The 7500-nt window shown below is 43.0% G+C and overlaps 1 protein-coding gene across 2 annotated transcripts in view; it reads left to right on the forward strand.

Moving 5' to 3' along the window:
• CPNE8 (copine 8) overlaps window positions 1-7500 on the forward strand; it is a 52792-nt gene that overhangs the window by 7782 nt on the left and 37510 nt on the right. The gene's annotated exons all lie outside the window — the stretch shown is intronic.

Here is a 7500-nt window from a genome sequence, read left to right on the forward strand (position 1 = left end):
CAGGTAGACCACAGCTGCGATACAAGGACATCTGCAAGAGGGATCTGAAGGCCTTAGGAGTGGACCTCAACAGGTGGGAAACTTGGCCTCTGAGCGGCCCGCTTGGAGGCAGGCTGTGCAGCATGGCCTTTCCCAGTTTGAAGAGACACTTGGCCAACAGTCTGAGGCTAAGAGGCAAAGAAGGAAGGCCCATAGCCAGGGAGACAGACCAGGGACAGACTGTGTGTGTGGAAGGGATTGTCACTCCCGGATTGGCCTTTTCAGCCACACTAGACGCTGTGTCAGAACCACCTTTCAGAGCGCGATACCATAGTCTTTCGAGACTGAAGGTTGCCAATACAATAATTTGTCTCATCCTAGGAATGATTTAGCTCTTTGCAGAGCTGCTTTCAAGACATTTTATGCAATTTCCTAAGAAAATGGATGCAGAATTGGAATTAATGTTCCAGCTCGATGTGACCACACTAATAGCAGGAACAGCTTGTCTTACTGTTCAGAGTCTAGGATGGGGTATACCAGCTCCTAAGCCAACACAGAGTGTTGCAAAGAGAGAAGCTGAGGCAGTATAACACTGAAAGTGCCAAAAGATGTTTTGGATGTGACTAGTAGTGCGGAATGGAAGCAACTTGCTTTCACACTTGAGGCTTAATTGATATTCTGTTGGCGTTGATGAAGGCATTCTGCCAGTACACGATCTTTTAAAAATTACTCTCGACTCCTGAAGAATGTGACACAGTTTGCCTGTGTTTCGCCATCTGAGTTTATTATACTTGAGCTGTAGCCCTATGTGTGCCCTATGGATTCCGGGGATCCGTTCCCAGATCCCCCACAGATGATTAAATCTGTAGATTGTGGTCCAGTAGAAGCTCTGGAGGCAACCAAGACTTTACTCTGAGGCCCATAGAGGCCACACACAGCTCTATGGGCCTCAGTAAGGTTTTCCCGTCAAGTCTAGGAGACTCAGCCCTGGATCCAGGAGCGATGGGTTCGGGATCCCCAGTAGGTCAAGACCGCAGGTTCTGAATCTGCTGATAAAGTGGACTCACCTGTATTTACCGGACAGTAAACCTCGTTTAACACAATAGAACTTCTGAATAAAAATGCCCAGGATTTCACTGTTGTTCCTTGTCTACGGGGCATTTATTTTATATATTATACTGCAGTTTATCATGTTTTCTTAGGAACTAAGGCTTTTGTGGTTGGAAGTATCCTAGAACAGGGGTGCCCAAACCCCGGCCTGGGGGCCACTTGCGGCCCTTGCGGCCTCTCAATGCGGCCCTCAGGGAGCCCCCAGTCTCCAGAGATTAGTTGAAGCCTGCACTGGCCCAGTGCAATTTCTCTCAGCGTGAGGGCGACTGTTTGACCTCTCGTGTGAGCTGTGGGATGAGGGCTTCCTCCACTGCTTGCTCTTTCACATCTGTGATGCAGCAGTGGCAGCAAAGGAAAGGCCAGCCTTGCTTTGTGCAAGGCCTTTTATAGGCATTGAGCTATTGCAAGACCTTCATTCATTCATATAAGTTCATCTTTAATATATTCATTTATGTAAACTTATGTAAATTTATTCAAATTTTAAATGTAAATTAATTCTCCCCCCCCCCGCCCCTGACACAGTGTCAGAGAGCTGATGTGGCCCTCCTGCCAAAAACTTTGGACACCCCTGTCCTAGAATGAAGAACTCCTCCTATATGCTTAAAGACCCAATTTTACATGTTTTCTGTTCATGGAGTAACTTGTTAGGGGTATTGGATGTGTTGGATGCTAAGGGCCCAATCCTATCCAATTTTCCTGCGCTGGTGCAACCATGCCAATGAGGCATGCTCTGTATCCTGTGGTGGGGAGGCTGTCACAGAGGGCTCCTCCTTGTAAGGGAACATTTGTTCCCTAACCTGGGTGCTGCATTGCGGCTGCTAAAGTGCTGGAACGTTGGATAGGCTAGTGCCCTAAGTTCAGAGAGTCATGCTAGGAACTTACTTTTTGTGAATTACCATCCAATCCTATCAAGGGCCTATGGCAGTGGTACTCAAACTTTTCCGGCCAGTGACTCCCTTGACCCCCCCGTAGCTGTTGGCCATGACTCCCCATCGTGTTCCTGAGGGTTGGAAGTGACATCATTAAACAGGAAGTGGCCAGAAATATTAACTATATTAATATTAATTATATTAATCATATCATTAATTAAATGCAGATCTTAAATATATATTATTAATACACAGCAATATACATGCTTCGTAAATGATCAGCTGCTGATCACTGTTGGAGACAGGATGCTGGAGTAGGTAGATTTTGTCTGGTCCAGGAAGACTCATTTTTTTTAACTTTGTAAGCATACCAATAGAATTGTTTTATCAAATGAACTTTGTGAACAAGCAGTCTGACCAACATTACACCCACCCACCCCTGTAGACCCCAATCCAACTAGTCATTTCTCCCATTCTCCTTGGATAGGACTGAACCCTTTATTAATTTAATTAAATTTTTCCAGCAGCTGGTGGGGAAAACAAAAATAACCTTGAAAATATATCAGAGCTGATAAGGGTTTGGTTAGGAATGATGTATAAGCAATCCAAACACATTAAAATACAATAATTAGAACTTTTTCTTGGTAGATAGATTATTGGGGCTATAGAAAGCTTTTTCTTACTTTGATTTAATCTGAAACGCTCATAAGATTAACCGTTATTTGAAACTCTGCTGGCACTTACATGCCTTTAGTTCTGCATAAACCTTTATTGCTTAAAACAGTGTTTGTGGGTTGGGACCCACTCGCAAGCCAATTTCAAGTGGGTCGCATAGGACCTAGCTCAGCCGCCACTGAAAATACAGAGCTGAAAATCCAGAGTACAGAACTGCTGAGCAGGGCAGGCTCCAGGTGGGAGAGAGGCATGGGGTTTTGCCCTAAATAGATGGGAGGGTGGGACACTGGAAAGGCTTCTGCTTCGACTTCTAAGCTAGAATGTTTGAATTCCAAGCTATGCAAAATAACAGCTCAGGCACGCTGGGAAAGGGGATCTTTGACTGATCGTGGCTTAGGTATAAAACCTATATGGATGGTGTCACTTCCAGCCATGACATCACTTCTTCTGGTGGGTCCCAACAGATTGTCATTCTAAAAAGTGGGTCCCAGTGCTAAAATGTTTCAGAATCACTGGCTTTAATCTTTATTGCTTTATAAGTTTTTTTTTTTTTAACTTTCTCATTGGTGTATCATAATTTGTTTCTATTCTTCTGCATTGGCTATAAAGCCAAAATATGGTACACACTACATCTAAGATGCAGGTTACTATATTCCTGAAGAACAAAACAGAGACATTCCTTTCAAATGGGAGACATAGAAGTAGAGCCCCAAATGGTGAAAATGCTTCCAAACTAGCTAGAAAGCTGAACTTTGTACATCTGTTCTAAGCCTGAAAACAAGGCCTTTTTTTGTTTCTAATGGTCCAAACTGTAAACATGAAACTATCCGTGTTGTAGAGGATGAAGTTTGAGCTCAGAGCAAATCAAATCAAAGATGTGAACGTCATGTTGGTACGTAGTGTTGAACTGTGGGAGTTTCCATGCACTTTCACATGTTGAACCATATCTGATTGGAGGGCAGGTGGAGAGAAAATTTCCAGTGACAGACTGGAATGTACAGTGTATCTATGTTTGCAGAATGCAAGTTGTGTTTACTAGCTATTGTGCATGCTCTGTAACTCTTGACTTACTGTTCAATAATATTGTTATATAGTTATATATACCACCTTTCAGAGCGCGATACCATAGTCTTTCGAGACTGAAGGTTGCCAACTAACCTAGTTATATAGTTATATATAGTTATAGTTATATAGTTACTTCAAAATGTGTCCGTCCTGCATTCAACCTTTGGACAGTTCAGCACCTCCTAGTTTCAAATGAGGGCAGGGCAGCCTTCCTTTCTGTGTGCGTTGATGGCGGAGAAGGTGTTCTTTTGTCACAACTGTTTTAAAAACTGGATGATCTGTGCTCCAGTACGGATCCTTTGCAGTACAAAGGCTGCAAAGAGATAATTTTTGTTAGGATTACGACATTGTGTGGTCATGGGACTGGGAGTTTACTGTATTACACTGGTGATGTTGCAAACACAATCCAGGAATTCTTGCATAATCACTTTTCAGACAGTTGAAATCATGATTCCACCAGCTGAGGAAATAATCTCATTTTCCCATCCGCCGTGTGTTCTACTTTGGCTGATGAAGAAAGTTGATATCCCTGAAACAGAAGAGTTTTTTTAATGTGGGATTGCTGATGTCTTTCCTTCATCAAATAAGTTACAATTTCAGGTTTGTTGTGCTAAAACTGATCATATGGAATGCTGTCTCATTGGGTGCCAGCCTATTTATTCCTCCTCTACCAAAGCTTGCATTGTGCAGGTTGGATCTAAGTTCAGAAGGTAGTTGGCTGTTTTTGGTTAATATACCTTTACTTATACTATCTTGATAGGCAAACAGCTCTTTTCTGTTTGCCAAATTGGGAAATTGCTCTTCAATAACTACATCTAGTAGATATCTAACAAGGGCATAAGAAAAGCTATGTTGGATCAGGCCAGAAGGGCTATCTAGTCCAGCATCCGGTATCTCACAGGGGCCTACCAGCTGCCTCTGGGAGGCACACAAGGAGAAAAAGGCACACATCTCTCCCACCATTGTGTTTTCACACCTACCCTCACCTCTTGCAACTGGTTCTCGAGGCCATGTTCATTTTGGAACTTCTATTCTTTTTAAATGCATCTTGTTTACTTCTGCTTAATAAAATGATTCACTTCCTCTTGCGTGTCTAGGCCTTTTTGCTTTATTCTGTCAATGTGACACACACACACACACACACACACACACACACACTCCTGTTTGTTCTGGTGTACGTAAGAAATGTATTTATTTAGACAATTTCTTTACCAGCTGTGGGGGTGTTTCCAGGGGATGGTTTGTACAATAACATTGTGCAACATTAAAACATCCTAAAACATCTTCTGAGGTTTTTACTGAATTTGCAGTCTTCGTTGTGCTGAAAATATTAGTGACTTCAGAACTATCACAGCCACACACAGTGATGTAAATATTTCTCTCTTCCCCTCTCCTCTCACCCCTATATATGTATATATATGTATATATATGTATATGTATATATGTGTATATATATGTATATATATACATATATGTATATATATATATATATATATGTATATATATATATATATATGTATATATACATACACATATATGTATATATATATATAGTGTGTGTATGTGTGTATGTACGTATATACATACATACATATATATATGTGTGTGTGTATAGTAATTCATGTATTTGTCAATTTTGGCCTATAAAATCTTATGCCACAGTATACAGTACATTTTACCTTTAAGGTGCCATCACCCTTTATTGTTTCTGTGACTAAAAAGGTTACCTTTTGGAATTTATATTTGTCATACCTTTCTAAAGAAAAAATACTATTTCTGAGTACTTGGAACTTCCAAACTGCAATAATTGTTGCTGTGTTGCCTGGTCCTTACACTGGTTCAGCATTTGTCTCGTCCTCACACTATTAGATACTGAAGTAGCATCCGTGGCAACACTCAGGCTGAAGTGCCAGCTGTAAGCTCTTCTAGGCAGAGAGACAGGTTGCCATGGTCTTAATTCTAAAACCTAGGTTAGATTCCTACGGTTTTATGTGGGTCTGCCCTTGAAGACTCTCCGGAAACTTCACCTGGTTCGGAGCAAGGCGGCTAGGTTGTTAAGTGGAACTCACCTATGCCACCTGAGTTTGAAGGTCTTCTCCTTTGCTTAAAAACAATATAACAATCATTAATTGTGGCATGTTAAAATTAACAGTACTCTAAAATTTAGGTCCGTATTTTATCAACTCATGTGTTAATCATAAGAACATAAGAACATAAGAACAGCCCCACTGGATCAGGCCATAGGCCCATCTAGTCCAGCTTCCTGTATCTCACAGCGGCCCACCAAATGCCCCAGGGAGCACACCAGATAACAAGAGACCTCATCCTGGTGCTCTCCCCTACATCTGGCATTCTGACTTAACCCATTCCTAAAATCAGGAGGTTGCGCATACACATCATGGCTTGTACCCCATAATGGATTTTTCCTCCAGAAACTCGTCCAATCCCCTTTTAAAGGCGTCTAGGCTAGACGCCAGCACCACATCCTGTGGCAAGGAGTTCCACAGACCGACCACGCGCTGAGTAAAGAAATATTTTCTTTTGTCTGTCCTAACCCGCCCAACACTCAATTTTAGTGGATGTCCCCTGGTTCTGGTATTATGTGAGAGTGTAAAGAGCATCTCTCTATCCACTCTGTCCATCCCCTGCATAATTTTGTATGTCTCAATCATGTCCCCCCTCAGGCGTCTCTTTTCTAGGCTGAAGAGGCCCAAACGACGTAGCCTTTCCTCATAAGGAAGGTGCCCCAGCCCCGTAATCATCTTAGTCGCTCTCTTATCATATGCAGTTGGCCCATATCTTGCACATGATCGACTTTGGCACATTCAACTTTAGGCCCGCAAACTAAAAACGAAAAAGCAGCAGTTTAAATACTGCGGGCAATTCCGCCCACCTTTCTACTTACTAAGTAAATACATGCCTGGAGGGAGCCTAAGATCAGAGGAAAAAAGCTGGTGTTCTCAGTTCCTGTCTCTGTAGTATTTACAGAGACAGTATGCATTTTCTGGATGTCATGGATTTTCAAGGCAATTTTGACTATATATGTGATTTTAGCTGTATGCGTCGACTCTGCAATGGAACCCTCACACAAGATGCAGGCCAACTATATCTAAGTTTCTTTTAAAACTAAGAAATGAATGTGGGTGTCAGTGATTTTTTTCATCCTTTACGTAACTACCAGCACAATCCTATTTCTTCCCCTTACCCCTGGGTTAGCTACCACTGTCCCAATGGGTCTCCTAGGACTTGCGCCACCTCCGGAAGTTGCATAAGTCTGAGGCGAGCGAAGCAGCTTGCAGCTGCTCTGTGCTACTCAGGGAACGGGCTACTTGGAGAACCCTACCTCCTGCTCCCCACCCACCCACCCCAGAACTGCACTCCACCCACCTTCCCCCTACCCCAAAATGCCTCCCTCCCGCCTCCTCCCTGCCTCCGCCCATCTCAGACCCCTGTGTTGGCTGAGTTCGGCCAACGTAACCCTCCCTCCCCAAGTTGGCGTGGAGACAGTCTCCTCGGGCTGGTGCGCGTCCCTGAGCTGGCCCAGCCGACTCTCGAGGAGTGTCATTTTTATGCCCTTATAAGGCATTCAGAGGGCTGGGGAAGCCTGTATTTTAATTCCAGCGAATTTGAAACATGAAATGGGATTTGCAGGTCTAAAAGATTCAGGAGTCTGACATACATCCTGATACGTTTGCTCATATTCGCAGTTTTAGTTCTCTGCAGGGGGTTCCAGAATGGAACCCCTGTGAATAAGGGGCAGTACTGTACTATAAACTTGATCTGCACAAAGGATGTATATATC

This window comes from Tiliqua scincoides, chromosome 7 (assembly GCF_035046505.1).
Source record: "Tiliqua scincoides isolate rTilSci1 chromosome 7, rTilSci1.hap2, whole genome shotgun sequence".
Taxonomy (NCBI): domain Eukaryota; kingdom Metazoa; phylum Chordata; class Lepidosauria; order Squamata; family Scincidae; genus Tiliqua; species Tiliqua scincoides.